Source organism: Molothrus aeneus, chromosome 3 (genome assembly GCF_037042795.1).
Source record: "Molothrus aeneus isolate 106 chromosome 3, BPBGC_Maene_1.0, whole genome shotgun sequence".
Taxonomy (NCBI): Eukaryota; Metazoa; Chordata; class Aves; order Passeriformes; family Icteridae; genus Molothrus; species Molothrus aeneus.
This window is the reverse complement of record NC_089648.1, coordinates 53,143,963-53,160,464: the sequence shown is the minus strand read 5'-3', so window position 1 is coordinate 53,160,464 and position 16,502 is coordinate 53,143,963.

The following is a 16,502-nucleotide window of genomic DNA, read 5'->3' as shown; positions in this document are numbered from 1 at the left end:
ACACTGATGAGAAGCATTTTTGCAAAAAATACACTTTGCATATGACATTTAAAGCAGTTGATTAAGGAAAAAGGATAATTAAAAGTTGATAGAAAGAAATGTTGGATTACCATTTATGCACTCTCTGTTTTATAATTGCATTAGTGTTATACAAATGTATTCCACCATTTCTGCAAGCATTAGGACTGACTTACTAGATTATTTGGAGTAAAAATATTTTAAATCATCTCTGGAATTGCATTTCTTAATAGGAAAGACTAAATATTTTTAGCCTATGAAAGACTAAATATATATTTGTTGGTGTAGTCAGTTGCCAGCATAGCAGTAGAACATGTCTAAAGGGTATCTGTAAGAAAGATGTGGTCAGGTGTGTCCTGGTGCACTGAATGCTAATATGACTTCAGTAGAAGCACATTATGCTTTTATTTCTGACTGTATACTGAATTATTTACACCTTCAAGGCAGCTGATTGAACTGTAGCATCAGTCAATTAGCAAATCAAAAATTTATATGATTCCAATTTAGCAAGGAGTCCTTCTCTCTTTTTTTTTCTTTTTAGATTTTCACCCTGACAGTGACAAATTACTCCTCTGCTGGCTGAGATTGGAAATTAAAAGCATTTAGAGCTGCTCATGCATTTATGCTAATGAGAACTTCTGATATGATTTGCATGCAAAAGAGGACAATCTGAAAGCTCATCAGTTTTTCATGCTTCCGCATTTTGATGTAGTAGGATTTTTTCTGTTTTCTGCAGAGCAAAAAAATTTTTCTTGGGGAAACAATACTCTATGTGAACAAAAAAGAGTTTTTCTTTTAAGTCAGAAAGTTCCTTTTTTTTTTTTACCCTCCAGATTCTTGTCAAATCATTTGCTTTGCTGTTTCAGAGCTGCAGCCCACATTCATTAGCATTTTAGATGTTTATCAAAGGAACGATCCAGTATCTGCCATGCAAGATTATAGCTCAAGCTTCATTTTAAATTCAGCAAGAAAAAAAGACCCGAGGACAGATGAGAAGAGGGACGTGCACTCTGACAAGCTTCTTCACAGATACACCCGAATTAATCCTATTTAGAGCAAAATTTGATTAATCATCAGCAGTGGTAGCTTAGTGAAGTTTAGTGAAATAGTTAACTCTGATAAATTTTGGGGATCTCTTTGGCACAGCCTTTCTAGGATGCACAAAAAAAAAGACAACAGGCATTACAAATGACAGAGTAGAAAACATTAATTTTTTTTAAAAGCTCTTGTTTAGTAAAGAGACTGCTGCCATTTTTAGGCATCTAGTTTTGCTTTCCAGTTCATTATAGTGAAAGACAATGTGGCGAGGAAAGCTCTGGGGGTAACAGAAAACATCAGGTTTTTATTTTGGTTTTGAAGTATATGGACTAATATGTTCAGCTCCAGAGCCCCCCAGCATAAGAAGGATGTGGACCTGCTGGAGCAAGGTCAGAGGTGATCAGAGGCCAGGACCACCTCTGCTGACTATGAAGACAGGCTGAAAGAATTGAGGCTGTTCATCCTGGAGAAGACAGGGCTCCAGGGAGACCTTTCAGCAGCCTTCCAATACCTGAAGGGGACCTACAAGAAAGCTGGAGCAGGACTTTTTACAGGGGCATGCAGTGATGGGACAAGGAAGAATGGCTTTAAGCTGAAAGAAGGTAGATAATAGAAAGATTTCACTATGGGGGTGCTGAGGCACTGGAACAGGTTGCCCAGGTAAGTTGTAGTAAGTTGTTCCATCCCTGGAAGTTTTCATGGCCAGGCTGGATGGGGCTTTGAACACCCTGGTCTAGTGAAAGGTGTCCCTACCAATAGCAGAGGGTTTGGAACTAAATGATCTTTTAAGTGCCTTCCAACCCAAACCATTCTATGATTCTATGATTTTGTATACTGCAGATAGCATAATTAAAATAATTTGCCATGTAAAAGTAGACAGTAGTTTCCCGATTATTTGCCATGTTTAAGAAGGTCGATCAGGATATATCTGTGTATTTTTGACTTTTTGTCAATGTACATAGTTTTTGTGTTGGAAGTTATCTTTTTGATACTGACAATCTGAAAGACCCTAACAGCTGTCCTTCATTTAAAAAAAAATTTGCTGTAATAGTACTTGCTGAACATAACCATAATCCATTACTATTTTCAGTCCCCAAAAGCTACTATTTAGAGTTTTAATTACAAGTATTCCTTCTATCTTATCTTTCAATTGATCAAATTCCACTCTATTATTTAGTAAAAAAAGAGCAAAATAGTAGTTAAATGTCTACATCTGATTTAAAATTAAGAAATTAATTTCAGGTAGTAATATATTTAAACCGTTCTTTCAGAATACCCCTTTATACATTGAATCACTTTTTACCCCCAGGAGTGTACAGCAGCACTGAAGGCTTTCTGCATTTCTGAGGTGTTACAGAAGAGAATTTCACTCATTGACTTGCCTAGCATTGCAGTGAGATGCATTACAACCTCTCAAAGACAGCTAACAACAGGTGTATACCATTTTTTTAACATCTCATTTCTTTAGGCAGTATTCTTGCTTCATGTACTTGAAAATAAAATATCCATTTCTTCTACAGTTGAAGTAGCTCCCCTTTTTTGTTTTTATACTGCATTAATGCTGGATAGTAGATACCTTATTTCCTCCCTCAATGAGAAAGAGAGGGGTGTGGTAAGGTAATCATGGAAGGGGAAACAGTATGAAGTATCAAGGAAGGAAACTAGGAGACAAAGGGTCATGCAAGGTCATAGCTTAGTTTTTCTGGTCCTCTTTGTCATGGAAGTTATGGTCCACTGAAAAGTCTTGATACAGTGATAGACTTGCTGAAAAACCCTGCTGAGATGACCTGTTGGAAAACAAGATGTGTGATAGGACAAGGCATAATGGCCTTAAGCTGAAAAAGGGTAGGTTTAGATTAGATATTAGGAAGAAATGCTTCTCTGTGAAGGGTATTAGACACTAGAATAAGTTGCCCAGATAAGCTGTGGATGCCCCATCTCTGCGCATGGTCCAGACCAGGCTTTGAGCAACCTGGTCTAGTGAAAGGTGTCCCTGTCCATGGCAGGAAGATGGAACTAGATGATCTTTAGGGTGCCTTCCAACCCAGGCCATTCTATGAGAAGACTAAATTAAGAACTGGATTTTCCTAATTTGACATCTCATGCAATCTGAATTGTCTCTACAGCTGGTTTCCTAATCTCCACTGAAATTCATCTTGTCTGCAAAAATCTCCTGAGCCAGGAATCTACTTTTTGTGGACTTACTCCTATCCTTGCAAAGATAGGTGTATTGTCTATTGTGAATAAACTTCTCTTCAATGGAGGAATTTGAAAAGGTTTACATTTGAGGACACTTCCAAGTTACACTTGCTTTGGTTTTGACTGAAGTATTTTTTGCTTTATTGTCCTCAATGATCATTGCGTGTGGTAAGGAAGAGACTTTGCCCTTCAGATTTTTCTTCCTCAATTGATCCTACTCAATTCAGATTGAGTATCTAGGGACCTTTAAACCAAAGCTAACAGCAAAGAAAAAAGTGATTTTGGAATAATTTAGATGCCATCTTAGTTCCCCAACACAATGCAGTTAGTTTCTCATCAATGGTAGGAAAGCTTGAGTCTTTGCTGCTTGAAGTTCACACATATTGAATTATACCTCTTTTCCTCTCTTGGCAAAATGTCATTTTCACAAGGTCCTCATGATATGTTTTGGGGGCAAGCCACTACGTCTTCATCCTCCAATGACACCTTTGTAAATCTCCTTCTGTCCTTCAGAGAAATAGGCTATCAACAAGTATCGGAAGATTATTCAGAAACCTCTGGTCTGGAGGCATCATAATCATTTTGGAAATCAATTTTGATCTTCTTCCTCATCACCTCTTTGTCAGTAAAGATTCTAGCTAGGTTGATGAGTTCAACTGGGACATTTTCTGAGCCCTGATATTGATTCTCCTCAGGATTTATATCTTCATATGTTGGTGGACACCCTTCCTTAGAGCTAGTTCAATGTTTAAATGCAGCAAATGAACAATAATTACCTTTGTGAACAGAGGGTCTCAACCATTAAAACTGCGGCCTGATGCCCTAACTGGAGCCATCATCGTACATTCAGCAGAGAGCTGGGGATATTTGACTACAAATTTACCTGACTACTTGCAACTGTCAGAAGATTGCTTTACAATCACTTATTCTTCCTGGAGTTTTCTCAGTCTTGCAATTTCCCATTTATAGGTCAGTTTCGGTCAGTTATTGCTGAATTTTATGTGTGCCAACACCTCTTCATATAGATTTCTGTCTGGCCAGCTTTACTGGCCAATTATTTGCTTTCTCCTGTTCTGGTAGGAACCATAATGTTGCAAATTCTTATTTTCTTCATAACACACAAATTAGAGTATGACAAAAGGTATTGCTGGGAATAATTTTCCATTCTTCAGTTCACATCTTAACACCAATGTAGACAAAGTCATGAATAGTTATAGGAAGTACTTTAGAAGTGTTGTGTTATATTGCCATGTTCTCTGTGTGAAACTCCCCTTGAAGTCAATAAGAGTTGTGTATGCTATTCAGTGGCATAATCAGGCAATAAATTATGAAAGCTCTGCAAACACCAAACATTGCAAGCCACAAACAAACGACATTAACAAGTGACAAAAATACCCAGTAAAAGAGTTAAAGCTAATAGTTTTGAATGTGATGAAATTCCTATGGCTGGTAGGACTTGGCAACCTCTAGTAAGTGGGTTAAGAGGAGAAGCCTACCTTGTGCACCTGCCTACTGCAATGCTTCCAGGCTTTTCCACTCAGAGAGTGAATTTCAATTGCAATTATGACGGAAAAGAAGGCTGAATGGAGACTTGCGTGTTCCAGAATTGCAGCATTTTCCTGCTCTAGGATGCCTCATAGTTTGCTTTGTTGGTGCTCAAATTTAATTTTCAGAACAGTTTAAAACAGATCTAACATAAAATAACATTTTAAGTCAGTGGTAATGCCAGATGCTTGAAATCTCTTCCCAGAACCTTTGCTTCAAGAAAAGCTGTCTACAAAGAGTGCATTTGAAAGTCTACTTTTTTTCACAGTACATTCTGAATAAAATGTTGAAATAGAATTTTTAAAAATGACCACTTTAAGCCCATAATCCAAAATGGAATAACTAAAAAATTTAGAAGATCATGACACAAACAAAAGGGACTGAGAAATGTGAGCCTTGTATTGACTAAAAGTGACATTCTGAAATTGTTCTCTCAGATCTTAAAAGCCAATTAAGAATAAACAAAGGATCCCAGAGGTCTGAGATTGCTGTAGGCTTTAGAGCTGAATCTGACTTACAAGAAAGAAGATCTTTGTAGAGCACAGTCCTGCTTGTCCTTGGAGTATTTGTAATGGCAAGATGATTGTGTGCTGAGACACTGCAGCTGTTATCAGAAGCCAGCAGTTTATCACAAAGCAAAGGAGAAGCTGGCTCTCACTGCAAGGGCTTTTCTGCCTTTGCTTTTGAAGGATGCACCCATGGCACTCCCTTGGACAGTAAAAGTTTCTGATTCTGACTATAAAAGCATTTTTGCTTTACTGCTTGCAGAGTAATTCTGAAGTCCAGGCTATAAGTGGGGATGTGGAGCTCCAGCTCTCCCTGCTTTTAGAGCAGATTGTTCAAAAATCAACTGGGTTGACTCAGCCTCTTCTGATAACTTTCTTTTGGCTAGAGTAAACTGAAACTACTTCAGGTAATTTTGTTTGAAAGAAGACTCGTGACTTCCTGAAAACCAGATTCAGCCAGCATCCCATCCTGTGCCAAGTGGTCTGTCACTCTAGAACGATGGATTTTGCCACCCAAGCACACAAAGCTCAACCTCACTCATCCCAGGCATTCTTGCTCCTCTTCCCTCAGGAGGAGCAAAAGAAGGAGTCATTTTGAGAAATGAGGAAAAGGTAAAAAGCTAACAGGAGATAGAGGAGAGCTCCTGCCATCTGAGGGTAAAGAGATGCTCTCTCATTGGGAAGGTCTTTCCACACATCTGAAAATCTCTTCATACCACTTTGATCTCACTGTCACAAGACTGAGCTCTCTGTCTGCAGGAACTATTACTCACATAATATTTTGATTTCATGTAAGAAAATGTGATTTTGTAGGCAGATGATAAGAATTTTTCAATACTGGCAAAATCAAGGGCTCTTATAGGAAAGAAAGCACGGTAGTAAATACTGCTTTCTGGTCATTTATCTTTTGTGTGCAAAAAAAAAAAAAAGTGTGTTCTTAATTGATATTCATTTGATCCTCCGTGAGTTACTTAATTTTCTTTGAAAAAAATAAAGGAAGATAGAGGGAGAGGAGAGATATATAATTACCTCAAAATATTTTTAGATGGGTATTTTTTTCCATAATTCAGTGGTGTTGAGAGCAAGAAAATGTCTATTACTGTGTTAGTAATTATAGAAGAACTTTGCTTCAGTTTACAGTTTCAAAAAGACAGTGTACATTTTTCATGTCTGAAGAAAATTATTGTGGACATTTAGCCAGCAATAAACTTAGACTTATAAGCAGGGCCTACATTTACTTGAATTACTTTTATGTGTGCCAAGAAAAATTTGGCCTACCTTTATATTCCTGTTTACCATTTAGTGGCTTATACTCTTACAGTAGTTGTTTTATGTGGAGGGGAGCATGGAGTATTTCTTCCTGCTCCACTCTGGGTGAGTAGTTGGCTATAGGTTTATTGCATGTATTTCATAAGTGCTCCTGAGCAGTCTGGAAGGCTTGGAATATAATGCAGCACTAGAATGGGACACACATATGATTCTTTGTATTTCTTAAAATGTACTTCACATCTGCTCCAAGGTAACTTCACACCTATTACAAGATATCATCTTTAATCATTCAATTTCCAGGACATTTAGATTCATCTCAGCACTTGGTGTTAGTTGCTCTGTGTCCAAGCTGTCCAGAAAACAAAACATCTATTCTATGAGGAAACAAAACTTTAGAAGCTGGTGTTGGTACACGTTTGGGTAAAAATGAGACCTTCAGAAATATCTTAAAAAATGAGGTGGCAAGACTGGACCATCATTCATTTGCCATCAGTTCACTGGTTAGTCTAGTCACCTACATTGAGTGGCTTACATGACCTCACTTTGCCCTCTCCCACCCCACCAAAGCGTGAGAGCTTGTTGTTTACTCTCAGATCAGTGGATGTTTTTCCGCCAAGCAGGGCTTGAGAAATTTTGCAGAGGTTTCTGAAATGTTTGTTAAAATATTCTAGCCAACTTAACATCATTTTCTCCATGCTAATTGCTCTGATTTTTCAGGAGTCTTCCAGAGACTTTCTTACAAAAGTATTTCATATGTGTATGTTCTCAGAAAAGTGTCTTGTATGAAACTTCTGATGTGAGCCTCATAGAGCTACTCAAGATCTTGTTTTTGTTTAATACAATTTAGATTTGATTCTTCTTCAACAATTCTCTAGGTCTCCCCATAAGAATAATCTTTGAAGGCATGCTTAGAGCATAATTTGTCATCTGGTTTCTAAATAACTCCAGCAAAACTCTGTTCTTTCTGAAGCTGATGAGTCTAACATTTTGCACATGTTCTTTGTGTAGATGAGATATATTAACCTGAGTGCTGCTCATTGTCCCCAACAAAGGGGTAAGGGTGATCATTTTTTATGTTCCCTTCTTGGACATATGTGGTTCTACAGCTGAATACAAGTTGCTGGTTAGTTTCTAGTGACTATTTAATGAGTAAATAGAATAAGGGTGAGAGAGAGATGCTACATCTGTATTAATTTTGTGACATAGCTGACAGCTCGAGTGATATCTTCTTCTTCTTTCTTCTTTTGTTACAGCAGCACTAATCATACCACACAGAGACAAATTTGTCATTATATGTAATTATGTGCAATATGTTTATATTATAATATTTTATATTGGAGAGGCATAGGTTTCATAATGTTTTTACTCCAAATTTCTTTCTGCTACAGATTATTTCAGTTTATACATATTTATAAATGATATTTAAAAGTACAATAGCACATTAATTATAATAAAATGTTAATTTGGAAATAGGAGCAACTAGAGAACTGATATAGATGACTGCATAACTTGTGACAGAGGGGCAACATTTTGTTAGGGCTCGGGGAGCTTTATTTTGGCTCCCTTAAAATGCAGAGAATGACCAGAAATTATTCAGACAGGCTGAAATTCTTTTGCAGTTAAAACAGGTCAGAGAAAACCTTGACCCTTCAGATGCCTTTTTTAAAGACTTGTTCCTCTATGGACCTTTTACTACTCCTGACACCAACGGGGTTTCACCCTCTCTCATCACCACTTCCCTTTTTTCCACTTCCTCCCCCTTTTTCTCCAGCCCAATTAGCAGATTAGCCAGCAGGCTCTGAAGCCTGAAGAGGTAGGAATTAAACTGACTTTTATCACAATCCAAAGTAACTGTGGAGTTACCCAAGAGCACAGCCCTACCCTCTGAGAGTCCTGTCCTTTAGGACCCCCAGGGGTGGGTAAGGAAATCAAAAGTACCATCAAAACCCCCTTCAAATTTAGGACATTATCCCCCACAAAACCTCTTCCCATGGTGTGCCGATGAAGTCCTGGTGGCTTGGCTGGTGACAGGTGCTGGGGCCAGCAGCAGTGGGACAGCAAGGGATTGTGTTTGTGCAGTCAGCCCCCAACAAGGCTGTGTCACAGGGCTGGGCAGTGCAGCTGAGGGGCAGCAAACAGCAACAACTGCAAGTCAAGCACAGCTCCTGCCACTGGCAGAAGGAAGAAGATATTTAATTGTGGGGTTTTTTTGACTGTGTATTTGAAATTAGTGTAATATGGCAATGTTGACCAGACAGATGTAGTCAGTAGGTTTTAACAGATTGAGAAAAACTTCATTATTTAGGCAATGAAGTATGCTCTAATTTAAATTAGTTTTTCTACATTGATACGTCACCTCACATTAATGGGATAAGGATTTTATCTAAATGTGAAAATATCTTCAAAGGTCAGTTATGTACCATTCAGGCATCTTGTAGGATATACTCAAAGGTAAAAGACCTTCACTAGTTTATCCGGGTCTTAGCAGCTGTTTCAGATCTTACTTGGTATAAAATTGAATACATGATTATTGTCTAGATGGTTAAATAGTGGACCAGACATGAGCTGCTCTTACAGGGGAAGAACAGTTCTTAAGGTTGATAAACAGTTTGGGTTTGAAAATGTTTGGGGATGTACTGTATAAAGCACAGTTCCATAGAGTAGTTTAAACCAAGCTCTTTCTGCACATGGAGAAATGAGTGTGACTGGGGAAAGCAAGTATTTTATCTGCACAAGAGAGGAGTAAGGAAAGGGGGAGCCCTTCAGCTATTGGACTGCATTGGAGCTGCTCACCCCACACAGAGGATTATACCAATATGAAGTTTGTTTCTGCACACATAACAACTGACACACCTTCTATATCTGTCCTGTGGCTTTCCTCTGACTGTTAGCTCTGAATCTTAATGATGACACCGTCTGTAAAAACAAATAAAATAATTGTAGCACAAATACTTTGCTAATGAACTTTATTATTAATCCAATCATGCTGATAAAGAGCATTCAGTGTGAATATCTTGCCAAACTAATTAAGGTTGAGGTTTTATTTTTTTCTTATCTTCATTAAATCAGAGAAACAGAGAAGATCCAAGAACTGAAAAGATCTCTGAGGAGAAGAGCAGAAGAACTAAAACACAAAAAGAGAAGACAACAAAAAAAATCTGGAAGAACTGGAAGGTAACGGAAACCTTTGACAAAATAATTTTTGTTAAAAAGAAAGTAAGAACTTTACAGTGCAACCATACATATTTATAGTTTATTGTGCATTTTTCTGGTTTGGTTTGTATTAATTTACTTAAGCATTATTGTACATATTTTGACTGCATCTTTTCTAAATAATTTTGAGGAACATGTGGGAAGATTCAGTCAACAACAACCTGTAAAACTTCTAATGGTCCAAGTGATCAATGCACAGAAGGTCAAGGTAAATGCACAAAGAAACAGACAAAAAATTTGTCACAAACATGGAATAAGTTGGGATAAACGGTAATAATGCTGTGTTGTCACATTACAGTTATGGAGGATGTGCCACCAAAGTTTGGGAACTGATTCATTTTAAGCTTCAGAGGAAAAGTCAATCTTATTCCTCTACCCTACAACTTTGTGTGTCAAGTTCTACCTTTTCTGCTTTGCACAGACCACTGTGGCAATTTATTTCATGTATGCTATACAGAGAGGGCTTATTTTAAAATATATTTATTGGTTATAAAAATTAACTTTTAATGCAACACTGATGTTAATCATCTCCAAATGGTTACAGAGTTGTGTGGTAAAAAGAAAATTTACAAGTGGAGGATAATAAGTGATGATTGAATTTGTACCATTCTCCCGCTATATTCCACTTGTTCTTTTCATTTCCTTAACACAATTATTTTGTAACACACTCTGATAAAGTTCTACACCTAAAGCATTGTCATAAAATATTCAGAAGTTACTATATTTTATTACTGCTGAGTAAGTAGTTTGCTTTTATTCTCTGGTGGTTATAGAATGGAGCTGTATGAAAGGCTAAATAGCAGTAAAAGAATACAGACTTTATCCTAAAAGTTTGGCAACAACATGCACACACACACTTTTAAGGGCATGTAAGTTTTGAAAGGCCAGGTACTGCCAGCAGGTACTCTGGCAGGTTGAGGTCTCCAGGGAACAGCCCACTGCAGAATAGGGAAAGTGGGAAAATGCATGGCTCTGCCACTTTATAATGAGAAGTGCTATATGTATGCTCTCAGGGAAGAGCTGCTCTTGCTGATCACCTTCTTAACATCTTCACTGCATTAGACCTCAGCTGTGGGTCCAGTCTCTTCCATGTACAAAGGACACTGACTGGGTAGGAGTATGACACTATGTTTAATATTTGTATAGGCCCTTTTAAACACTGATCTGCAGGAGCACTGTCCCTTTAGAGAGGCATAAGATGGGAATTGTCTGCTAGTTTTCAAGAGATTTGCACAATCCCAGAAATCCAGTTCTCTTTTTTTTTTATGCCTCTGAAATATGCTGCCTTGAGGATACTTTCAGACCTTTCCTTTATTTGTAATGGCTAATCCTTTTCTGCCAGTAAACAAGGAATCCCTTGTTATACAATAAATACTGCCTACAGTTTTTGTTTGTGGCAGGTTGCACTAGTTATAGAGAAAAGAATCCACCTTCAATGCGCAGGATTTGAAAAGCAATAAGTGTCTTCAGTTTTATGTGCTTTGTCTGGCTAATGCCATCCATAATTGTGCCCATATGATATGAAGCTGAGATCTGTTTGTTTAAGAGAATCATATATGAAAATAAATAACTGAAGGGGTTCTCATCCCAAGCTCTGGGTGATACAGAAATTTCTAATGAGAAACTGTTCCTTCCATCAGGAAAAATCTGGAAATTTGAGTGCTTCTTCCCCTTAGTTAATGAAAAGGGCACAACACTGTTAGCTTGTAAGCATGGGAACAGGGAAGCTTCCCAACTGGTTCAGAGAGAGATGCCACCTCCAAACTGCCATGGGGGACATAAGGCTCAGGGAGATGCTCCAAACTGTAGACAGCAGGAGAGAGAATCATGATAAATCATAATGTGAGAAAACAAGCAGATTTCAGGTATTAACAGGACTTTTGGGAACTAGAAGATAACACAATCTCTCTCATCCAAGTCCCCTCTGGTTCTTGTGGCTGGTATTGAACTTCTGAGTCTTGAGGAATGTTCTGATTTCCACAAAATTTCAAATGACAATCAAATATTCTGGATGGATGGTTTAATGAAACACTTTCAGATGGTTCTCAGGAACGAAGTCCAAATCAGCTTTAAACAGAGCCATTTTCCACAGTCCACCAAATCCTAGGGGAAAAACCCAAAATCTGTCCTGAAGAATGGTAAGGACTGGGGCAGAACACCACAACAACTGTGTAGTTCTTCATCTTTCCATTACCCTAACATTAAGGGGAGAGACATCTGCAGTCCTTCCTTTCTAACTTGCCTCTCACCATGCTCTGCCCAGAGGCCCTGTCAGCAGTCCACAGGTCTTTCATTTCCAGCAGATGCTGGACATAAACCCATTCCTTTTGTTCTTAACCCAGCACAATAGGTTAAAACCTTCAACTTTGCATCAGCAATGTTAAAGCAGAAAAAATTCTCACGGAAAATATGATATTCAGATGTCCTGACACCTTGAAATAATTTTCAAAGAGCACATCAAATAATTTTCCAGCTGCATCGTGATTATCATTAAATGTGGTTATTATTATGTTTTTCAGCAAGAAAAGGCTTTTACAGTGGCAAAGACACTTCTCCCAAATCATATTTTGATTGCATGTCATTATAAACTTATGTAATTATAGTTATTTGAAATGAATGCAAGTGTATACTTTTCAATATCTCAGTTTTGGTTTAAGTCTCACCCGCCAGCCCACCCTGTTGTAGGCTGTTAGAAAAAAACTGTTGCAAAGATTTTTTCATAACCTTTGCAGGTTTTCTACTTTATATCATCAGCATTTTTCAATCCAATGCATAAAGAAGTTGGGACTAGGAACTGTAGCATTTAGACCAACTAGAAATCAAAATATTTGAGAAAAATTAAATGAGCTCTCAAATAATATTATCTTTCTTTTTAGGTTATTTTGAAAAAAAATACAAATTTTCACCCAACAGGTATTGATAGTTCTTTTTCCCAAACTGAATTGCAAAACAAAAATATAATTTTGAAATTTGGACGAAATTAGGCCATTTTACCTCATTGAACATATCAGTCAATATTATAGAGTGATTTTTGTTTCAAATGGAATTTTTACAAGGATTATGCAAACAAATAAATTTTAAATTGGTATTTATTATGGAAAACCCCCCCTTGTTCAGAGATGGTGCTATTTGCAGATTCCATCTCTTTTTCCCAGCTACCCAAATGCCTCAGGAATCAACGTTTTAATCTTCTATTGACAGTAAAGAGTTACTCTCGAGTTACAGAAGCATAAATAAAATGAATTATGTGCTTTAGTCTCTCAATTTGGTGCTCAAGGAAAGGAGAACAAAACGGAAACCCTCCTGGCCCTGGGAAAGTGCTGTTTACAGGCTGCATTTCTACTCAAACCTTGCAAAGAGGGATTTGCTTTGATACACACACAGCAGCATTGCTCAGAGCCCCTAGAGATGAAGCAGGGTGATGAAACCCCCCAGGGCAGTGATTCTGCCTCTCCTCCAGGGCTGCTTCACACAGCCTGCCAGGAGGAGCTCAGCAGGAACCCCTTCTCCTGCTGCCTTTCTGCTGGCTGTGTGAAGCAGCACGATCCAGGGCTGCAGCATGCCCCAGGTCTGCTCCTCTCCTAGCCTGACTTGCGGTTCCCTTGCCCCTTGCTGAGCTCAGCATGCTGCAGTGGAACAGATCTCCGCTTGGCCATGGCAAGTTATGGGCAGAGCAGTGAGCCAGGAGCCCCTGCCCATCAGCAGGGAGGAAATCCATCCCCTTCTGCCAAGCAGAGTCTCTGCCCCTCAGATAATAGGTGGGATCTTTCATCTCTCAGATAAGGTAGATGATTCTTGCTCCTTGCTTCTGCTGTGCTGGGTATATGTGGCCAAAATATCACCCAGCTCCCTCAACCTGACAGCAAGCTCTGGGCAACACAAATGTACCTAAAAAGAAGTTGAAGTGAAGTAACAATTGTATCTTGCTCAGATAAACAGAATTTAAAAACTCTTTTTTTCACTTGCCTTTTGGGAACAAAATTTTATTTTTCTGTGATGGAAGATTGAAGGAATGCCTGAGGAAGTGATGCCATTGTTGTGACTGCAGAATTAGCTGCCAGATCTCATCCTTTTCAGAAGGAGAAACCACCCTCCTTTCAGAAGGGATTCAATATTTAATGACCATCAAGGTATCATTGTTGAAAGTGAAATTTAAAAATTCAGTTCTAGCACTTATAAGCAAGAAAGTGAAGAAAATTAAAGTACAGAGCTGGTCATTTAGTTTAGGTACACAACATCTTTGTTTCTGATAGCATCTTTGTTTCTTTCACTCCTGAAATGCATTTTTATAGTATGTGTATAACTGTGTGTGTGGACATTTGTGTGTGATACTGATCAAGGTCTACACCATAAATGGATTTCCTGTATTTAATTAGACTTACTGAGGATTTATGATGGATGTGCTCAGATCTTGTTTTCCTTCTTCTTTAGGACCTGAGACCTATGCCAGAAGCAGCAGTGATGGTTTAATAAGCAGTTGTTCCGGTACACAGGTCTGTCAGAAAATCCTGTTTTAAGCACTACGCCTGTCCTGGTATCATGTGGCCAAGCAAACAAGGATGATATGCTCATAATTCCTGAGCCCTTCCTGTGCCTTCTGATAATTGTGCCTTCATGTGTTTCAGCATCTGTGTAGCAGTGTAAACCAGTGGTTATTCGTCAAAAAATGCTTGGGATTATTTCTAAGAGATTTGTGGCTAGTAGTTTGTTTACCTCTGCTGAACATCTTTGAATAAAATCATTACTTTACATGATTTTAAATGTCAACCAAAATGTGGATGAGTGTGAACTAATTTGTGTCTCTGTATAGCTACAAAATTTCCACTTAACTTGGCTACCTCCAACAGTTAAAAACAAAAGTCAGATAATACTCTTCGTGAAACCATCTTTTAAAGTGAAGTAAATAGTAGATCAAAAGAATCTCCAGAGATAAAAAAACTACAAAATATTTTTGTAGAGCTATATATGAGCAAGACTGTGTTTTTTTGTGGAAAGCTCTAATCTGGATTACTGTTCTATTGTAATCAGCCATAGAGAAATAAAATAAGAGAAGATAAAAAACAGATTAGCAGTTACACTTGTTAGAGGCTTGCAACTCTGAGTAACACTGATGAGGTAGAGCCCTATAAAACTTGCTTTTTTATTATGTGCTCTTGGGAGAAGTAATGCAACTGAGTCAAGTACAAGGCCAGCCCAGCAGCTGGTATGATTATGATGAAGTTTTCTAGGAAGGTGAAAAGTTGGAGTTTTCCATGGCAATTAAAATGTGTGATACTCCTTGCAATACTTCTCTTTTCAAAATGGTTTTATTTTTCTTAAACCACTCTACATCTTTCTTCCAAGTGCAGTTTTGAAAATACATTGTCCAGAATTTCCTTCTCTGATTTTAATTATCCATCAGCCAGCTTCCCTCTTATTAATTAGTACTCAAATTTTAGCAGCAGTTTGAACCGGGTCACTGTTCACATGTTGAAACAACAGATGCAAAGGGGTTTGTGAGTGACAGGATAAAAATTAGGCACCATCTTGGCATGAAGTTTGAGAAAGATGTTAAGAAATATCTCTGCATTTCACATTGGAATCTATTCCACATCTCTGAGTACTGTATATACTGTACAAATGCTTCATTTTAAGTCTGCCAACATTGCCTCTCCAATTTGTCAATCCTAGAATTCTTTTTAGTAAAGTGCTACTAATGTACGACTCATCATTGTTATTATGTTCCATTAGAACACTTGCCAGTTTTGAGTTCTGTCAGATATACGTGATAGCATTTGATGAATCACTGCTGAAATGATCCACTACAAACAACATCCAATTTTTTGGAGTGCTTTCTACCAGTATTGATAAGTATCTGGGGTTTAAATGCAATGCTGCTTCCACACACTCAATCATATTGCTTGTTGCAAACATTTGGGATGAGTTCGCTATTGACTACTTAATTAATCATCTTGGCTCCTGTTTTTTTCTGTCACTCAAGGATTGCTCCAGTCTACTGCCGCGATGATACTTTGTTAGAGAAAAGGTGGCACATTCGGTTGCATGACTGCTTTGGTAGCAGGTTTCCAACATTGGGGCACTACAACTACAGCAAACCTTCATTTGCACTTGAGGCTTGCATTTCTTTCATTTGTAGGGCATGTTCAGCATCTAGGTTGCTGCAGCAGACAGGTCAAGACATTGTAAATATGCACACAAACTCCCTTAAGCGAGTCATCGATCCAGAAAATGTCCTGTAGAGCAAAATCTGCAAAGCAGAATGCCTCACCCTGTAAACATACCTCCTCAGATACAGCCTTGTTTAAATCTTAGGGTAGGGAAAGAATCAAAAGTTTAAAAAAATAAGTGGGGAAGGTAAAGTATTTGCAATACTGGGATATCAGTGTTTTCTACTTGTCTGTAGAGATGAAATTATTTCAACTAAAAATCAACATGATTCTTAGAAGGATTTCTATAAAGCACATAATCATAAAAATTTATTTGAGGGGCAAGCAGAAAGCAATTAGAGCCTGGTAAAACACATACAAAAATGAAGTCAATAAAGAGTTATATTCTACAATGTATTCCAAAAGCAGTGTGTACACCTGGTTGTACTCGTAGTTACACAGTCAATACATCTTTTGTCAGTTCCTTGTTACTAGGAAGGGTTCTCTTATTTTCAGCTGACCACTTACTATTTATATTAATTTCCCTTCCCTTTGAACTAGAAAAGAC